At 53.0% G+C, this 20,940-nt stretch overlaps 1 protein-coding gene and 1 pseudogene across 2 annotated transcripts in view; both read left to right on the top strand.

The window, feature by feature from the left end:
• Nucleotides 1–20,940, top strand: part of LOC307067901 (RAD52 motif-containing protein 1-like) — a gene marked incomplete at both ends in the record, with an annotated part of 661,371 nt that overhangs the window by 549,588 nt on the left and 90,843 nt on the right. The window lies entirely within an intron of this gene.
• Nucleotides 1,646–11,813, top strand: LOC307067378 (uncharacterized protein SPEM2-like; annotated as a pseudogene). The gene is made up of 6 exons: nucleotides 1,646–1,789; nucleotides 1,952–2,009; nucleotides 2,143–3,409; nucleotides 4,600–4,616; nucleotides 11,234–11,411; nucleotides 11,700–11,813. The product of its transcript is annotated as an uncharacterized protein SPEM2-like (transcript).

Here is a 20,940-nt window from a genome sequence, read left to right as displayed (position 1 = left end):
GAGAGGCATGGACATATATATACAACCAAACGTAAGGTAGATAGGTAGTGGGAAGCAGCCGACCTGTTCTTTACTCACATCCGTCGCCCGCAGTTTCACTCTCTGCTATTCTGTGGGCCCGCCCTTGGATCAAAGCCATGGTAGGAGAACCTGGGTGCAGTACAGGGCCTTGAGGCCGCCTTCTCTGGGGGTCTGGAGCTCAGGAACAGTTTAATCGTCCTACGCCCAGCTGAAGCAGGACTGGCAGTTTGTGGCCATGGTGGCGGAACGCCTCTTCCTGTGGACCCTCGTTATCTTTCTGGACGCCACGTACCACTTGCCCCCTCCGGACCCCTTTCCTTGAGGACGAGAGGGCCGAGACCGAGGTCCTCGGCCACTTGAATTGAGAGTTTGATAATACTCTCAAGTCCTATCCCTTTCTGCATCTTAACTCCTTCACTAGGAGTCCAATCCTCTCCTCATTTCGTTTCTAGGGAGGAAGCCCAAGTGGGACTGGGCAGCTGGGGGCCTTGGGCACACGTGAAATGAACTATCCGCTTATTTACTCTTTAGCTTCTTGAAGAAGCCCCACTGGATATTCACATCTAGGTTGGCAATGAATGGAACAAAGAACAAGAACTAGATTGTAAGCCTTCTGAGGGCAGGAACTATAGCTGTCCACTGTAATATCCCCAGCACCGAGCACAGATCCTAACCTATACAGCCGTTACCTCTGATTGAATGAATAGGGAAATTATTTTTTCTCTAAGGAAATACACTAAGTAATAGTGCTTATGTTGGCATGTTGGGACTAGTGGTCGTTTTTTCTTTGTTTTGACCTTTCTGTACTTTACTGTATTTTGTAATATGTATTATCTTTAGGATAAGAAAAGGTTCTTTCTAAAAGGATGCATTTGTAATAAGGATAAAAAAGCACACTGTAAAAACCTCAAGTTCCAGCTGTGGTGCTCAGACTTTGGACAAGCTACTAAACTGCTCTGTGCCTCAGTTTCTCCATCTGTAAAATGAAGCGAATAATAGTATCTGCTGCCTAGTCTGAGGATCATATGAGAAGATGAGAACAAAAGCATTATACAGTATACATCAGAGGTTACAAACTGGTGTGTTTTGTGTGGCCCATGTTGTTGGCCAGCAGAGTTTAAAATTTGAATTGGTTTGCTACTTTTAAAATGTGGCTATTTCACAGAGCAATTTGGATTTCTGGCTTCTCTTGAAACTTTTTAAGAACTGCAGGCTAGTTCTAAGAAGCCCAACAGGCTACGTAAGCGGTCCTAATGTCTTGAACAATGAAATGGAGGAAATCCTATATGCATGATCCAGTCACTATGAAGACTGTCTCTCATCTGTAGCAACCCTGCTTGCAAATCAAGTTAAGCAAGGCCCCATGGAGACAGAAGGACAGACTGAACTCTGGGGACAAGGCTCCATGTAGTGGGAGCCGAGGGCAGAGACTGCCACATAAAGGGCCAGCTAAGTGGATGAAAGATTGGACACCTCTGCATTGTGACTCCCTGCAACATGCCTCATTATGACCATGCTCCCTCACCTGTTGGTGGGTGTCCCCAGGTCCTGGCATGAGTGCAGTGTGGGTCAGGGCCGGTGGGCCGGGGGCGTTCCGTGGTCAAGGTGGCCCTAGGACCCCCCACTCACCATGGAAAACCGGCTCTGTTATGACAACCTGGGGTGCTGCCATCAATACCAAGAAAGTACCCAGAATGCGGAGGACTTCCTACTCCTGCTGCTGGGCCTTGTCATTCTTGTCAGCATTGGGATCAGCTTGGCAACTATGGTCAATGATGGTTGGGGATCACCAGTAGGGGTGAAGAGGGCTGAGGGTGGGAACCAGCTGCAGCCTGCACCACCGTCTGCAGCAATGTTCTTGTCTTGGAATGGGGGTGAAGTTAGAGAGCCTGGCCTTCATTTTCACCCACCCCACCCCACCCCACGCCAGATATGGCATGGGCTCCAGAAAGCCTTAGAAAAGTCCATGTATTGGATTAATCAGAAAAGTAAGTACAGAAGACAGGTAGGGGGCAACCCGACCCTGCCATTCCCTGGGCCCTAGAAACCCAGGTCCCCAGGTTCCCAACCCTGAACTCTTCTGACAGTTGCCCTGCGCTCATGGACTCTCGCCTCCCCCAGATGAAATCTCGCAGGCTTGGAAAGTTCCCCCAAACATCCTCCAGCCAAGGCCCAAGACATCCACATGCACTGCACCCTGGACCCTGTGGAAGTGAGAATGGCCTGTCCCACTTGCTACTCTTCGTCCTCCTACCATCATCTCCGCAACTGTAGCTGCAGCTGCAGCCGCCACCCCTGCAGCCACCAGCGGAGGCCGAAGATCCACAGACAGTTCCCCTACAGCCGCTCAGGCTTCTGTAGGCTGCATCGCAGCCACGGGATGTCACAGCTGCGGCTGATACCCTCCTTTGATTAGGAGGACCCGGACTCTTACCTGGAGGAGGAGGATGTCCTTTCCTTCCCACAACCCAAGTTCCCTTGGGGGTGCTGGGGAGGGCTCTACCAGCAGATGGGCCTGCCCTCCAACATGGGCCTCTGGGGTCACCAAGGTGGGATCCTGGCCAGCCTACCACCACCCTGTCTACGTGTCGCCCGAGCTGCACCGCATGCCCAAGCGTGTGGAGACCAAGTCCGAGCTAAGGCTGCAGACCTTCGGGGCCCCCTGCTCACCATCCCGCATCTGGGGCAACATGGACATTGACGAGTGGACCTCTTCTCCACCACTTCCCCGACGGCTGCCCCCTAACCCCTCGTGGGTCCCTGTGGTGCACAGCACTTACCCCTCAAGGGGCCATCTCCCGTATGACTCCTGGGATCAGCGGCAGCGTGGTCTGGAGGCCTCTGAGCCTCCATCCGCTCTGGTGCCTCGGAGCTGCCGGCCCGAAGCCTGGCAGCACAAATCCCCCCCAGCCCAAGGACGGAGTCTCCACAGCTGTGCTCACAGCCAGACCAACCACAGCCTGCGCCCCTCCACGGGACACTTGAACTACTCCCGGGATCCCCACGAGGTGTGGCGCCGATAGCTGAATGGGCAGAGATGCTGCCTGTGCGCACCCTCTGGCCGCCTCCGCCTCCCTCACAGTGCTGGCCGAGGCCTCTACCAGCGGGCCTCGGATCCCAGCTCAGCGCTGCTCCTCCGCCCCTTCCAGACTCTGCCAGACGTCCAGGCTACTGAGCACCCTCCACCCCAGCCCACCTTCATGCCACTCCGCGGGAACCCGGGGGGAAATACCAACTACCAGGTGTATGACAGCCTGGAGCTGAAGCAGCAAGTGCAGGAAGCCAAGCGTGGGCCAACTCGCTGCTACCTTCCACCTCGGCCTCGAGGCCCTCCCTGCATGGAAGCCAGACTGGGAAAATGAACTGGCCAGCAGCAAATGGGGGCGGGGTCAGGGGGCGGCTGGGCATGGAGAGAGGGATAAAGAGCACCAGAGTCCAGGAAACATTGGTGGTCTGTGGCTTGGAAGCACCACTCCTGCCAGCCTTGTTCCCTGCCCTTGGCTTCCTGCAATAAGAAGCCAGTGTCCCCTTCTGGGCCTGAGGGTCCCCTTGGTTTAGTGGCCACAGTCCTGCCAGCAGGCCCCTCCTGGTCCGATACCATGCACTAAGTAGACCTGCAGCTGCAGACTCCAAACCACTGGTCTCTGGGCACCTCCTCTTTGTCTCAGTTGTCCCTGTTGACAAAGAAGTTCATACAAGAAGCTGCTTCCAAACTGGGAGTTTCCACATCTGGGCCGGTCCACCTCCACGACCAGTGAAGGGCATGAAGAAGGCTGAGGATCTGGACTCCAACCAGTCCTTCCGCAGGGCTCTGAGGCCAAGGTCTTAATAGTCTCAGGAGGGGCCAAGAGATGGAATGTGTCATTTGAACAAGTGAGTCAGCGGGCGGTGAGCGAATGTTTCACCGCTCGAGGGGAGGCGTGCCAGCCTCCGGGCCCTGTTTGACTGACCAGGCTCAGCTTACCTGACCCTGGTAACTAGGGAATGCCACGCTGGTCCCTGCTTTTCATCCCCCTGCCTCACTGTGACACCACCCCTTGCCCCATTATGACTCACTCTGGCTCCCAGTATATATATGGAGGCCAAGGGACTCAGGCAGTCCTGGGACCCCCGGCCATGGATGAGCGAACCCATTAACTACCCCAGCCGTGCTCTGGCACCACCCCCAGGAAATGGCAGGACTTAAGACACTCAATTCTTCTGATCTTGGTCAGCTTCATCTTGCTCAACGTGGGGATCAAAGTGGTGACTCGGGTGAGGGCAGGATCTTGGCAGTGGTGTTGGGGGAGACCTGGGGTCTTGAAGGGGCTGACATGGGAGGGCTGCTGCGGTGTGGCCAGACAAGGGTTGGATTTCAGGGCTCACCCTGATCCCGAATTCCCCCCTCCCTTGCTTCCCTCAGCTCCGGATGCATCTGAAGAGATACTTGCGGGCAGGTTTCAACCGTATTTTCCCCAAAGGTAAGTGGGCGCCAGTGTGGGCTCAGGGGATGTGGGCCTGTCCCCTTTCTTCAATCCCTGTCTTGATTCTCAGCCCCTCAGGAACCCAGGCCCTGTCTCATCTCGCCTTTCCCCACAGATAAGCAAGCCAGCTGTGTAGGCAGCCATCGCATGTGCATGCGCTGCTCCGTGGATCCCAAGAATATGTGCTCAAGAGTTTCTCCCCACTTCCAGCATCGCCCAAGCTTCCTGCACATGCACCCAAACCAACTTGACCCCTGGATACCAGAAACATGATGAGATGGCTTCTAAGAGCTGCTGGATGTCGCCTCAGTGTGGACGGGCTTGGGCTTCCACGGAGGCTCTACAGGGACTGTGGAAGGAGGGGGTAGTGCGAGCTGGGGAGCACCCTCCGTTCACAGCCTTAAAGTCCCAAGCCACCTTTAACTCCAGGTGAGAGACATCTTCCAAGCTCCGCAGAAGCAAGGTGGACATGGTTCCACTCTGCCTGCCCCAAGAGAGCAAGACTAAGACCCCAGACTATGACTCAGCCCGGGCCCCAGCCCGGGCCCAGACCTGCCCCCCAGTTCAGCTCCCTGCACATTCTCCTGCCAAGGCCCAGACCTTCTCCTACAAGCACCCCACTGTGCACGCCCCAGCTCAGGCCCAGACTTGCTCCACATTCCACCTCCCTGAGCACACTACCCCCCAGGCCCAGACCCCCTCACCAGCCCTCAACCCTAAGCACAGCCCTGCCCAGGTCCATGGCCCGGAGCATACCTCAGCCCATACCCCAGCCCAGGCCCAAGCCCAGGCCCGCTCACATGCCTCAGCCCAATTCCTGGGCCACACTTCTCTCTGCACCCTGACCCATGCTCATCTGACCTATACCCATGCCAACACTCTGGTCCCTCCCCCAACTTCTGCCCCTGCTACTACTCCTGCCCTAGCCCCTACACCAGCCCCTGTCCCGATCTCTGCCACAACCTCTGTCCCAGCACTGGTCATGGCCCTGACGACCACTCCAGTCCCTTCCACCACCTGTACCCCCATCCTAGATTCTATTCTCTCTACCTTGTCTACCTTCGACCAAGGCCTCTCCTCTGGCCATGTGGTCTACTATGCCCGCAGCATGAAGCAGAACTTATTCCATGTGTGTCCCCCTCAGAACTCTGGGTACTCCAGAAATGACTTGGGTACCCTCTCCAGGCCCCAAGAGGGGCATGGTCTGGTGAGCTCTGGTACAGCTGAGCAAACACTGAAGCAATGTAGTGGGGACAGTGCCAAGCCCTCCACAGGGTCCATACTGGGTTATGTGGAGTTGGGGAATATGGAATGGAAGATCCCAAATGATGCCAAAGACAAATTTGTACAGTCCAAGACCTTCGCTCACTGTAACTCCCATCCTTGCCAGTCTGAGAAGAGAAACACGGATCCCCAGACTCCAGTCTACCCCAAATTCCTGGTGTACTCCAAGGATGCTGCACCTTCTCAACCTTGCTTCCATTCTCCGACCAGTGCCCAGAGCTCACCATGCACCATGCCTCCACCATGCACTCTTTCTCTGCCTCTTGTTTTCCCAGATCCTTTGTCCTTCATCAACACAGCAACCACCAGAAGCCCTCCACCTTAATACAAACCCCCACCTTTCCCCCAACCTCCAAGTCTCCTCAGTCTGTCCTCTCTCCCCAGGGCCCCATCCCTCCCCAGTTATCCACCACTTCCCAAACCCCAAACCGGCCCCAACCCCCAGAACTTCATGAGAGTCTAGGTTTCAACCAATGCTCTGTCCTCCAAAGGACCCCAGGCCTTACCGGAGACACAGGCCTCCCCAAGAACCCAGGCCTTGCTCAATATCCAGGCCTCCACGAACTTCGAGGCCTTACCGCAGACCCTTACCTCTGCAAGAATCCAAGCCTTTCCCAAGACTCTGACCTTCAGAAGAATCCAGTCATTACCCAAGATTCTTGGCCACAGAAGAGTCCATGCCATGCCCAAGACTCTGCAGTCAACAAGAGCTCAGTCCTTTGCCAGGAGTCTGATCTCCATAAGAGCCCAGGTCTTGTGCAAACCGCTCACCTCCATAAGGTCTCAAGCCTTACCCGAGACTCCGGAGACTACAAGAATCCAGGCCTGACCCAAGATTCTGGAGTCTTCAGGAGCCAAGGCCTTACTCAAGATTCTGACCTCCATAAGAATCCTGGCCTTACCCAAGATGCTGGAATTTACAGGAGCTCAGAACATACCCATGACCCTAACTTCCACAAAGACTCAGGAATTAATCGAGATCCTGGCCTCCATAAGAGTCCAGCCCTTACTCAAGTCTCTGGCTTATCCAAGAGACGAGGTCTCCATACCAACTCAGGCCTTATCCCAAACCCTGGCCTCCACAAGAACCCTCTAGGAACTGACTCTGTCCAAGTTTGGGGCCCACGTCAGACCCAAAAGTCATTTATATCTGAGACAGTTCCTCGAAAGGAGGATGCAGGGCAGCACATACCATGGACTTCTGTCCCAGCCAGTCACAACTCCTGCTCTGCCAAGGCTCAGGGGCCCTACAATGACCTGCTAACCTCCTCGCAGCGAACAGGCAGCCAAGCCTGGGTGTACCACCCGATACCGTTCACCCAGCCTGCCAGAACTATGGCCAGATGTCTACACCTCCCAAAACCAGCAGGCACCCACCTAGGGCATGTGGTCTTTGATGCCCGCCAGAGACAGCAGACAGGGACAAGTGCGAAGCTCTCTCTAGGGCGTGTGGTCTTTGACGCCCGCCAGAGACAGCAGACAGGGACAAGTGCGAAGCTCTCTCTAGGGCGTGTGATCTTTGGTGCCCGCCAGAGACAGCAGACAGGGACAAGTGCGAAGCTCTCTCTAGGGCGTGTGGTCTTTGGTGCCCGCCAGAGACAGCAGACAGGGACAAGTGCGAAGCTCTCTCTGGGGCGTGTGGTTTTTGACGCCCGCCAGAGACAGCAGACAGGGACAAGTGCGAAGCTCTCTAGGGCGTGTGGGCTTTGGTGCCCGCCAGAGACAGCAGACGGTCAAGTGCGAAGCTCTCTCTAGGGCGTGTGGTCTTTGACGCCCGCCAAAGACAGCAGACAGGGACAAGTGCGAAGCTCTGTCTCCCAGGCGCCTTCATAGGGCGACATCCAACTGCAGGAGTCCAGCTCCAGCGAGTCAAGGGATACCCGAGGGATAGATAGCGTCGGCGAAGGAAATAAATCTATTACACTTCTTAAAGTATCAGCATTGCATGTTTCTCTTCTTTATTGTTTACAATCACAGGTTTATATATTGTAGTTGATTACATTACCAGGTATGTGACCAAACAATCTTAGCACAATCAAACCTCAAAATGTTCTATAAAGATTTTTTTTTAAAAATATGCCCTAGTTTCTAGATGTCCTATTAAAATATTTCCCAAGTTCCCATTAATCACAGGTTATTTCTTAGTAACCAAGCCAAGCAGTTATATGATTATTTTAATTGTAAAAGTTGAAGCTACTTGTTCCTATTTCTCTTCTTGCATGGGCACCCTTTTACAATGGTTCCACGAAAATATTTACAATGTACCCTGCATGCCCTTTCTCGTTGTTTCCTTCAACTGAGACAGTGCTTTCTCCCTATCCTAGCAACTAATTCTGCTCTAGGCATTTGCTTTTCTATAATTAATCTTCCTTTATAATAGAACCATAAATTTCCTATGTCATCAGGAACTCCAGCCCATGGCCATAACTCCATACTAGAGGGTGTTTTTCATAAAAATATCCCCTTAGTTCCAGGCTCTTAATTCTTTACCCATTTCCCCGGGTCTTTAGTGGGTACTTCCCATTCTGTGGTAGTTTCAGGAGGGGGAGTCCTAGAGGAATTTTTCTTTCACGTGGAGCAACATCCCCCCAAAATTGCCCCTATATTTAAATTTATTATCATAAAACATAACAACAGAGCTGTAGTCCACCTTCCTGGCACGGCGCTGCCTTGCAGTTTCGCCTTCCGTTGCTTCATGACTTTGTCATGGTGCAATGGCTCCAGGATGGCTTCCAACATCCAACAACTCACCGGAGACCATCAAGGAGTGGGGATATCAGTGTGTGGTGAGAAACATAGAAAAAGAGGGGACAGGTAAGCATGAGGAATAAAGAGACAAGAGAAGTGTTCTGTGGACTTTTGAGGACATCCAACCCAGCCCCATCCCACAGGGCCTGATGAGGACCGAAACTATCCCTGCTTTCCCTCCATTGCTGTCTAGCTAAATCCGTTATCCCCAAGGCCCTAGAGCTGCACTGTCTATTACAGTAGCCACTAGCCAAAGGCCTATTAGAATGTAAATTACTTAAAATTAAGGAAAATTAATTCTATTACAAATTAAGTTAAAAAGTTAAAACTTCTCTTCCTCAGGGAACAGAATTTCCCTGACATCCAATTCTGTTCCCTAGCAGTCCAGTTGTTGGGACGTGGCGCTTTCACTGATGTGGCGGTGGTTCAATCCCTGGTCAGGGAATTCAGACCCCGCAAGCTTCATGGCTTGGACAGAAAAAAAAAAGAAATTCTCTTCCTCAGTGCCATGATCTTCTAAGTGCTCAGTAGCCACATGGAGCTAGTGGCTACTGCATTGGACGGCACAGATTTAGAATATTTCCATCATCATGAAAAATGCTATTGGAGAGCAGTGCTTTAGAGCTTAGAGCAATTTTCCTTTCCCTGTCACCCACCCCCAGCATCTTAAAGCTCCCCCAGAGCGCAGAGAATTTAGTTCTTTTTAGGGTGGCTCAGAAGCCACCCTCTGGGGAGGAGGTAAGATGTAGGGATGGACACCCAATGCCTGATTTCCCCAGCCTGTGAGAAAGAGCCCAGGCTTCAGTTTTCCTCATCTGGTCTCTTGGGTCACGACCAGATGTATGCAAACTTGCCTCCCCCATTCTGGGCTGTGTTTGGGGCTCTTGGTTGATCTGATTTACATTTTAACGGGATCAATGTGGCTGCTCTGTTGAGAACAGTCAGCAGGGGGGCAAAAGATGAAGCAAAGAGGAGGCCTTTGTAATAACTCAGATCTGAGGTAATGGTGGCTTGTACCAGGATGGTAGTGGTAGATGGGATAAGTCATCAGTTTCAGGATATATGTTGAAGGTAGAGCCAATAGGGTTTGGTATGGATTGGATATGGGATGAGAGAGAGGAGAGCTGAGAATGACTCCAAGGGATTTGGCCTGAGCCACAGGAAAGATCGAGTTGTCATTTATGACCTGAGGAAGACTGTGTGGGGAGTCGGTGGTGAGGGAATTAAGTTTTGGACATGTTAAGTTCGAGATGTCTATTGGACACCCAAATGGAGAGGTTAAGTAGGCAGGTGGATACAAGTGTGGAATTTAGGGGAATCAGTCCAGGTTGGAGGTATAAATGTAGGAGTTATTTGCATGCAGTTGGCCCTTCCAAAAGCCTGTCCTTGAGTGGGCTGGAAACACGGTCACTGATTATGCCAGGGAGATTGCTTTCTGGCAAAGCCTAATCCTTCCGCCTTCCCCTCTGTCCCCCAAGTAGAGCAGATAGGGCTCTCGATCTTTGCCCTGCTGACCCTTACTGTGTTCCTGCTGCTGCTGGCAGACAAAGTGCCTGAGACCTCCCTGTCTGTCCCCGTCATTATCAAATACCTCATGTTTACCATGGTCCTCGTCACCTTCTCAGTCATCCTTAACATCGTAGTCCTCAACCTGCACCATCGCTCACCCCACACCCACCAAATGCCCCTTTGGGTCCGTCAGGTAAGAAGATCTCCTCTCCAACCTGTGTTAACTCTCAATCCCAGTATTTGGCTTTTTGTCCAGGTATCGCTCCTCACTCCCACCAACTTTCAACCTTCCCTTTCACAGACCTGAGGGAGAACTACAACTCCTGGTAGAGTGTCAAAGTGCCAAGGTCTTTGGGTGTTGAAATGTTGCCCAATTAATTTTATCTTCCCATCATTAACATTGCGTAGATCCCAGACTCTCTTCATCAATACTGCCCATCGTGGGTCCCAAGGAAGCATTCTCAGGGTTAGGTACTATCAGGGTGGAAGCCCTCAGAACTTTTCTTTCCAGTCAGGATGCCTCCTAACCCCCTTAAGGACTCTTGGACTGTGTAGTTGCATTTCATCTGTGGGATGCATACACGCATGCGCAGGAATGGGCACGTGCCGTGGGGGTGGTTGGCGGCTTCCCTTCTGGTCTGAAAGCATAAGAGCCCCCTCCAACACGCCTCTTCTTCTACTCTGCAGATCTTTATCCACAAACTCCCTCCGTATCTGGGTCTGAAGAGACCCAAACCTGAGAGAGACCAGATACCGGAGCCACCTCCTATACCTCTCAGGGATTCTCCAGGAAGTGGCTGGGGTCGGGGAACAGATGAATATTTCATCCGCAAGCCACCACATGATTTTCTCTTCCCCAAACCCAACAGGTAGTATCTACTCCCCATGGCCCACGTAGAAGGGAGAGGGCGAACTACAGTTCCCAGAAGACTGTGCGGAGGCAGGCGTCCTAAGCTCTCAGAGGATGTCGTGGTTGAGCATCATGGGAGTTGTAGTCCCCCTTCTGTTGCCCACTGTGCGGGGAGGTGGGAACTAAAGCGTAAGGGAATAGGAGGAATTGCGGAAGGCTAGAGAGGTCGCCGCTGTTGAAGAGAACCTGAAGGGCTCTCTCACGTTTGGAAACCTGGATGGGCGTTGGAGGAGGGAGTTGGGGCGGGGCCTAGAGCACCCACGCAGGCCGTCTTTGTGCCCCGGTCGTGGCCAAACAGACTCGCCTCTTCCACGTTCCAGCCTGAACTGTCTGCCCCGGACCTGCGGCCATTTATCGATGGTCCAAGCCGGGCTGTGTGCCTGCCTCCCGACCTACGGGAGGTCGTTTCTTCAATCAGCTACACCGCTCAACAGCTGCGGGAACAGGAGGACCACGAAGCTGTGACTCCAAAGTGGGTGGGCTAAGGCAAGGCCTGGGTGGCCTTGGCTCCACCGGCAAACTTAGGCTCCGCCCCCAGAACTCGATTTTTTTTCTATTGGAAGTTTGCCTCACTTGGTCCCGCCCCCTGGCTTCCCAGTTGTTCTTTACTCACATCCGTCGCCCGCAGTTTCGCTCTCTGCTATTCTGCAGGCCCGCCCTTGTCTCAAAGCTGTGGTATTAGGACCTGGGTGCAGTACAGGGCCTTGAGGCCGCCTTCCCTGGTTGTCTGGAGCCCAGGAACAGTTTAATCTTCCTACCCCCAGTTGAAGGAGGACTGGCAGTTTGTGGCCATGGTGGTGGACCGCCTCTTCCTGTGGACCCTCGTCATCTTTCTGGATGCCACGTACCACTTGCCCCCTCCGGACCCATTTCCTTGAGGACGAGAGGGCCGAGACCGAGGTCCTCGGCCACTTGAATTGAGAGTTTGATAGTACTCTCAAGTCCTATCCTTTTCTGCATCTTAACTCCTTCACTAGGAGTCCAATCCTCTCCTCGTTTCGTTTCTAGGGAGGAAGCCCAGGTGGGACTGGGCAGCAGGGGGCCTTGGGCCCACCTGACATGCACTATCCGCTTATTTACTCTGTGGCTTCTTGAAGAAGCCCCGTTGGATATTCACATCTAGGTTGGCAATGAATGGAACAAAGAACAAGAACTAGATTGTAAGCCTTCTGAGGGCAGGAACTATGGCTGTTCACTGTAATATCCCCAGCACCTAGCACAGATCCTAACCTATACAGCCGGTACCTCTGATTGAATGAATAGGGAAATTATTTTTTCTGTAAGGAAATACACTAAGTAATAGTGCTTATGTTGGCATGTTGGGACTAGTGGTCGTTTTTTCTTTGTTTTGACCTTTCTGTACTTTATTGTATTTTGTAATATGTATTATCTTTAGGATAAGAAAAGGTTCTTTCTAAAAGGATGCATTTGTAATGAGGATAAAAAAGCACACTGTAAAAACCTCAAGTTCCAGCTGTGATGCTCAAACTTTGGACAAGCTACTAAACTGCTCTGTGCCTCAGTTTCTCCATCTGTAAAATGAAGCGAATAATAGTATCTGCTGCCTAGTCTGAGGATCATATGAGAAGATGAGAACAAAAGCATTATACAGTATACATCAGAGGTTACAAACTGGTGTGTTTTGTGTGGCCCATGTTGTTGGCCAGCAGAGTTTAAAATTTGAATTGGTTTGCTACTTTTAAAATGTGGCTATTTCACAGAGCAATTTGGATTTCTGGCTTCTCTTGAAACTTTTTAAGAACTGCAGGCTAGTTCTAAGAAGCCCAACAGGCTACATAAGCGGTCCTAATGTCTTGAACAATGAAATGGAGGAAATCCTATATGCATGATCCAGTCACTATGAAGACTGTCTCTCATCTGTAGCAACCCTGCTTGCAAATCAAGTTAAGCAAGGCCCCATGGAGACAGAAGGACAGACTGAACTCTGGGGACTAGGCTCCATGTAGTGGGAGCCGAGGGCAGAGACGGCCACCTAAAGGACCAGCTGAGTGGATGAAAGATTGGACAACTCCGCATTGTGACTCCCTGCAATGGGCCTCATTATGACCATGCTCCCTCACCTGTTGGTGGGTGTCACCAGGTCCTGGCATGAGTGCAGTGTGGGTCAGGGCCGGTGGGGTTGGGGGTTGTGGGGCGTCCCACGGCTCACGTGGACCTAGGACCCGCCCACCATGGAACACCAGCTCTGGTATGACAACCTGGGGTGCTGCCATCAATAACAAGAAAGTACCCAGAATGCAGAGGACTTCCTACTCCTGTTGCTGGGCCTTGTCATTCTTGTCAGCATTGGGATCAGCATGGCAACTATGGTCAGCGATGGTTGGGGATCACCAGTAGGGGTGAAGATGGCTGAGGGTGGGAACCAGCTGCAGCCTGCACCTCCGTCTGCAGGAACGGTCTTGGCTGGGAGTGGTGGTGAGGGTAGAGAGCCTGGCCTTCATTTTCACCCACCCCACCCCACCCCACACCAGATATGGCATGGGCTCCAGAATGCCTTAGACAAGACCATGTATTGTATTATTCAGAAAAGTAACTATAGAAGACAGCTAGGGGGCACCCCGCCTCGCCATTCCCAGGGCCCTAGAAACCCAGGCTCCCAGGTTCCCAACCCTGAAATCTTCTGACAGTTGCCCTGCCCTCACGGACTCTCGCCTCCCACAGATGAAATCTCACAGGCTTGTGAAAGTTCCTCCAAACATCCTCCAGCCAAGGCCCAAGACATCCACATCCACTGCACCCTGGACCCTGTGGAAGTGAGAATGGCCCGGCCCACTTGCTACTCCTCGTCGTCCTACCACCATCTCCGCAACCGTAGCCGCAGCTGCAGCCGCTACCCCTGAAGCCACCAGGGGAGGCCCAAGAATTTAGAAAATTCCCCTCCAGCTGCTCAGGCTTCCGTAGGCCGCATCGCCTCCACGGGATGTCACAGCTGCCTCCGATGCCCTCCTTTAACTGGGAGGACCCGGACTCCTACCTGGAGGAGGAGGACCAACTTTCCTTCCCACAACCCAAGTACCCGTGGGGGTGCTGGGGAGGGCTCTACCAGCAGATGGGTCTGCCCTCCAACGTGGGCCTCTGGGGTCGACAGGGTGGGATCCTGGCCATCCAGCCACCAGCCTGTCTCTACCTGTGGCCCGAGCTGCACCGCATGCCCAAGCGTGTGGAGGCCAAGTCTGAGCTAGGGCTGCAGTCCTTCGGGGCCCCTTGCTCGCCATCCCGCATCTGGGGCAATGTGGATGCTGACCAGTGGACCTCGTCTCCATCACTTACCCGACGGCTGCCCCCTAAGAGCTCGTGGGTCCCTGGGGGGCACAGAACTTACCCCTCAGGGGGCCATCTCCCGTATGACTCCTGGGATCAGCGGCGGCGTGGTCTGGAGGGCTCTGAGCCTCCATCAGCTCTGGTGCCTCAGGGCTACCGGCCCGAAGCATGGCAGCGCAATCCCCACCGGCCCACGGACGGAGCCTCCACAGCTGTGCTCACAGCCAGCCCAACCACAGCCCGCGCCACTCCACGGGACACTTGAACTACTCCCGGGATCCCCACGAGGTGCGGCGCTGGGCGGCCGAATGGGCAGAGATGCTGCCTGTGCGGCACCCTCTGGCCGCCTCCGCCTCCCTCACGGTGCTGGCCGAGGCCCCTACCAGCGGGCCTCGGATCCCAGCTCAGCGCTGCTCCTCCACCCCTCCCAGACTCTGCCCGATGTCCAGGCTACCGAACGCCCTCCACCCATGCCGACCTTCATGCCACTCAGCCGGAACCCAGGGGGAAATGCCAACTACCAGGTGTATGACAGCCTGGAGTTGAAGCGGCAAGTGCAGGATGCCAAGCGCGGGCCAACTCGCTGCTACCTTCCACCTCGGCCTCGAGGCCCTCTCTGCACGGAAGCCAGACTGGGAAAATGAACTGGCCAGCAGCTAATGGGGGCGGGTGGGGAGCGGCAGGGCATGGAGAGAGGAATAAAGAGCGCCATGGTCCAGAAAACATTGGCGGTCTGTGGCTTGGAAGCGCCACTCCTTCTGCCAGCTTGGGTCCCTGCCTTTGGCTTCCTGCAATAAGAAGCCAGTGTCCCCTTCTGGGCCTGAGGGTCCCCTTGGTTTAGTGGCCACAGTCCTGCCAGCAGGCCCCTCCTGGTCCGATACCATGCACTAAGTAGATCTGCAGCTGCAGTCTCCAAACCACTGGTCTCTTGGCACCTCCTCTGTGTCTCAGCTGTCCCTGTCCCCAAAGAGCCTCATACAAGAAGCTGCTTCCAAACTGGGAGGTTCGACATCTGGGCAGGTCCAGCTCCACAGCCAGTGAAGGGCATGAAGAAGGCTGAGGCTCTGGACTCCAGCCAGGCCTTCCGCAGGGCTCTGAGGCCAAGGTCTTTCTAGTCTCAGGAGGGCCCAAGAGATGGAATGTGACATTTGAACAAGTGAGTCAGTGGGCGGTGAGCGAATGTTTGACAGCTCGAGGGGAGGTGTGCCGGAATCCGTTCCCTGTTTGGCTGTCCAGTCTCAGCTTACCTCACTTGGGTAACCATGGAATGCCACTCCTGGCCCACCTTTTCGTCCCCCTCCCTCACTGTGACGCCACCACCTGCCCCATTATGACCCAGTCTGTCTCCCAGTATATATATGGAGGCCAGGGGACCCAGGCAGTCCTGGGACCACCAGCCATGGCTGAGCAATCCCATTACCTACCCCAGACGTGCTCTGGCACCACCCCCGGAAATGGCAGGACCTAGGAGGTTCAATTCTTCTGATCCTTTTCAGCTTCATCTTGCTCAACTTGGGGATTAATGTGGTGACTATGGTGAGGGCAGGATCTGGGCAGTGGGTTAGGGGGAGCACTGGAGTTGTAAAGGGTCGGAGGTGGGAGGGCTTCTCGGGTGAGGCCGGACAAGGGTTGGATTTCAGGGTTCACCCTGATCCCGTCCTCCCCCCTCCCCTGCTTCCCTCATCTCTGGATGCATCTGAAGAGATTCTTGCGGGCACGTTTCAATCGTATTTTCCCCAAAGGTGAGTGGGCGCCAGCGTGGGCTCAGGGGATATGGGCCTGTCACCTTTCTTCTATCCCTGACTTGATTCTCAGGCCCTCAGGAACCCAGGCCCTGTCCCAATTCACTTTTCCCTGCAGACAAGCAAGCCAGCTGTGTAGGCAGACATCGCATGTGCATGCACTGCCCCGTGGATCCAAAGAACCTGTGTTCAAGAGTTTGTCCCTGGTTCCGCCATCACCCAAGCTTCTGGCTCAGGCACCCAAAACACCTTGACTGCTGGATACCAGAAAGAGATAATGAGACGGCTTCTAAGGGCTGCTGGATGCCTCCTCAGTGCGGACGGCTTGGGCTTCCAAGGAGGCTCCACGGGGACTGTGGAAGGAAGGGGTATTGGGAGCTCGGAAGGCCCCTGCGGTCACAGCCTTAAAGTCCCAAGCCACCTTTAACTCCAGGTGAGAGACATCTTCCAAGCTCCGCAGGATAAGCAAGGGGGACATGGTTCCAATGCGCCTGCCCCAAAGACCAAGGTTAAGACCCCAGACTATGACACAGCCCAGGCCAAAGCCCGGGTCCAGACCTGCTCCCCAGTTCAGCTCCCTGCACATTCTCCTGCCAAGGCCCAGAACTTCTCCTACAAGCACCCCTCTGTGCACGCCCAACCTCAGGCCCAGACTTGCTTCACATTACAACCCCCTGAGCACACTATCGCCCAGGTCCAGACACCCTCCCCAGCCCTCAACCCTGAGCTCAGCCCTGCCCAGGTCCATGGCCCTGAGCACACCTCAGCCCATACCCCAGCCCAGGCCCAAGCCCAGGCCCCCTCACATGCCTCAGCCCATTCCCTGGGCCACACTTCTCTCTGCACCCTGACCCATGCTCATCTGACCTATACCCATGCCAACACTCTGGTCCCTCCCCCAACTTCTGCCCCTGCTACTACTCCTGCCCTAGCCCCTACACCAGCCCCTGTCCCGATCTCTGCCACAACCTCTGTCCCAGCACTGGTCATGGCCCTGACGACCACTCCAGTCCCTTCCAACACCCATAGCCCCATGCTAGATTCTATTCCCTCTACATTGTCTGCCTTCAGCCAAGTCCTCTCCTCTGGCCATGTGGTCTACGATGCCCGCAGCATAAAGCAGAACTTATTCCATGTGTGTCCCCCTCAGAACTCTGGGTACTCCAGAAATGACTTGGGTACCCTCTCCAGGCCCCAAGAGGGGCATGGTCTGGTGAGCTCTGGTACAGCTGAGCAAACACTGAAGCAATGTAGTGGGGACAGTGCCAAGCCCTCCACAGGATCCATACTGGGTTATGTGGAGTTGGGGAATATGGAATGGAAGATCTCAAATGATGCCAAAGACAAATTTGTACAGTCCAAGACCTTCGCTTACTGTAGCTTCCATCCTTGCAGTTCTGAGAAGAGAAACACGGATGCCCAGACTCCCGTCTACCCCAAATTCCTGGTGTACTCCAATGATGCTACACCTTCTCAACCTTGCTTCCATTCTCCGACCGGTGCCCAGAGCTCACCATGCCCCATTCCTCCCCCACACACTCTTTCTCTGCCTCTTGTTTCTCCCAGTTCCTTTGTCCTTCATCAACACAGCAACCACCAGAAGCCCTCCACCTTAATACAAACCCCCACATTTCCCCCAACCTCCAAGTCTCCTCAGTCTGTCCTCTCTCCCCAGGGCCCAATCCCTCCCCAGTTATCCAGTACTTCTCAAACCCCAAACAATCCCCAAACCCATGAAATTCATGAGAGTCTAGGCCTCAACCAAGGCTCTGTCTTCCAAAGGACCCCAGGAGCTTCTAAATGCTGTAGAGTTTCCAGAAATGCAGGCCTTACTCCAAATCCGGGCTTCCACAAGAACCAGGGCCTTACTGGAGACACAGGCCTCCCCAAGAATCCAGGCCTTGCTCAAGATCCACGCCTCCACGAACTTCGAAGCCTTATCGAAGACGCTTACCTCTGCAAGAATCCAAGCCTTTCCCAAGACTCTGACCTTCAGAAGAATCCAGTCATTACCCAAGATTCTAGCTCCCAGAAGATCTTAGGTTCTACTCTACATGGACGTTTCTTTAAAAGGTTATATATCATCCAACCCTCTGACCTCCACAAGAACACATCATTTCTCCAAAGTTCTTACTTTCAGAGGAGCTCAGCCTTTATGCATGATTCTGGAGTCTATAGGAATCTAGAACAAAACCAAGAGACTGTACTCTATAGAAGTCGAGGGCTTTCTGAAAAAACTCGCTTCCATCATAGCCCACGCCCTTTTCAAGATTCTGGACGTGACAAGAGTACAGGTAATGCCCAAGATTCAGCAGTCTCTAGGAGTCCAGACTTTACCCAAGATTCTGGGACACAGAAGAGTCCATATCTTGCCCAAGACTCTGCAGTCAACAAGAGCTCAGTCCTTTGCCAGGAATGTGGTCTCCATAAGAGCCTAGGCCTTGTGCAAACCCCTCACCTCCATAAGGGCTCAAGCCTTACCCGAGACTCAGGAGACTACAAGAATCCAGGTCTGACCCAAGATTCTGGAGTCTGCAGGAGCCAAGTCTTTACTCAAGATTCTGACCTCCATAAGAATCCAGGTGTTTCCCAAGCCACTGAAGTCAAAAGGAGATGTGGCCTTACCCAAGGTGGTGGAATTTACAGGAGCTCAGACCATATCCATGACCCTAACTTCCACAAGTACTCAGCAATTAATCGAGATCCTGGCCTACACAAGAACCCTCTAAGAACTGACTCTGTCCATGTTTCGGGCCCACATCAGACCCAAAAGTCATTTATATCTGAGGCAGTTCCTCGAAAGCAGGATGAAGGGCAGCACATACCATGGACTTCTGTCCCACCCAGTCACAACTCCTGCTCTGCCAAGGCTCAGGGGGCCTACAATGACCTGCTAACCTCCTCGCAGCAAGCAGGCAGCCAAGACTAGGTGTACCACCCCATGGATACAGTTCCTCCAGCCTGCCACAACTATCAGGTATGAGGCCTGGGCGTGTGATCTTTGACTCCCGCCAGAGACAGAGCAGGCAGGGACAAGTGCGAAGCTCTGTCTCTCAGGCGCCTTCATCAAGAGACATCCAACAACTAACTGGAGACCATCAAGGAGTGGGGATATCAGTGTGTGATAAGAAACTTAGAAAAAGAGGGAACAGATAAGCATGAGAAATAAAGAGACAAGAGAATTCTTCTGTGGTTGTTTGAGGACATTCAACCCAGCCCGATCACACTGGTCCTGATGAGGACCTAAACTATCCCTGCTTTCCCTCCATCGCTGTCTAGCTAAATCCGTTATCCCCAAGGCCCTAGAGCTGCATTGTCAATTACAGAAGCCACTATCCAAATGCCTATTAGAATGTAAATTAATTAAAATTAAGGAAAATTAATTCTATTAAAAATTAAGTTAAAGTTTAAAAATTCTCTTCCTCAGGGAACAGAATTTCCCTGGCATCCAATTCTGTTCTCTGGCAGTCCAGTTGTTGAGACTTGGCGCTTTCACTGCTGTAGCTGGGGTTCAATCGCTGGTCGGGGAAATCAGACCCCACAAGCTTCATGGCTTGGACAGAAAAAAAACAGAAAATTCTGGTCCTCAGTGCCATGATCTTCTAAGTGCTCAGTAGCCACATGGAGCTAGTGGCTACTGCATTGGACGGCACAGATTTAGAACATTTCCATCATCATGGAAAATGCTATTGCAGAGCAGTGCTTTAGAGTTTAGAGCAATTTTCCTTTCCCTGTCACACACCCCCAAGCATCTTAAAGCTCCCCCAGAGTGCAGAAAACTTAGTTCTTTTTAGGGTGGCTCAGAAGCCACCCTCTGGGGAGAAGATAAGATGTAGGGATGGACACCCAATGCCTGATTTCCCCAGCCTGTGAGAAAGAGCCCAGGCTTCAGTTTTCCTCATCTGGTCTCTTGGGTCATGATCAGATGTATGGAAACTTGCCTCCCCCGTTCTGGGCTGTGTTTGGGGCTCTTGGTTACTGAGGGAGAAGTCCTCTCTTTGTCAGGGACTAGGAAACCTTGTGTTGTAGGCTCCCCAAATTGAGGCCTGGATTCTGAGGGTCCCCTCCTTCATAGGCCTCTAATTTTTTCGAGGTGTCTGCACTTAATTTTCTTGCCCATGGACTTAGGCCTAGTTCACTGTGGAGACAGACCCCTGGGGGTAAGGAATGTAAGAATTCCTTGTCGAGTATGCATTGGTCTAATCTGTGAGCGTGTCTCTGATGTCCTATCTTTCTGTCCTATTATTCTGGCTCCTGGTTTCATCCTGGACTTAAGCTGGGTCCATGATAGCAATTGTCGCTGAAAGCCATTTCCTTCTGCTGATAATTTTTCATTGCCCTGCCCTATCCCAGCTGGGGTTTCCTCTGGACTTGATTTTCAGTCCTGATAACTCTTCTGAATACACACATACGCTGCAAGATTCCAAAGTGTTTTCCCTGCCACCACTTGTGTGTCTGAGGTGGGCAACACTAATATGTCCCTTCGCTGAGTCAGACATCCATCCCTGGGTCACTACATGCACACTATCGGCGTGTTCTTGTCTAACGTTACCACCACCGATTCCAAGGAGATACGTCCCAGCTGGAGAGCCCATTTCCAACACCTCTCTGGCTCAGCTCCGACCTTGGGCAAGTCATGTGCAACCTTTCTAGGCTTGCAGTCTCATCTCTATCTGAAGTTATAATTGCACGCAAGAACCCTTCTAGATTAAAATGACCAGGGCGCCTCTACTCCCAAGTGAGATGTAGAGTCCCCTATTTCTCCTCATGCCCTAGTGTATGCCCCTCATTATTGTTATTCAGATCCATCCTATTAGGCCTCTTTTCTAACCCCAAGGAGTGTTTGTGTGGTTGACCTGATCTTGTAAAGACACAGAATAGTTTATCTCTATAGAAACTACAACTTCCATCAGGCACTACTTCAAGGGAACGGGAAAGGATGTGGGTGCGTGGCCCCAACGCCCTGGTAGCTTTGAAGACA

Source organism: Hyperoodon ampullatus, assembly GCF_949752795.1.
Source record: "Hyperoodon ampullatus genome assembly, chromosome: 19".
In the NCBI taxonomy this organism is placed as follows: Eukaryota; Metazoa; Chordata; class Mammalia; order Artiodactyla; family Ziphiidae; genus Hyperoodon; species Hyperoodon ampullatus.
The sequence above is the reverse complement of the archived record's forward strand: the minus strand, read 5'-3'. Positions and strand labels throughout refer to the sequence as shown.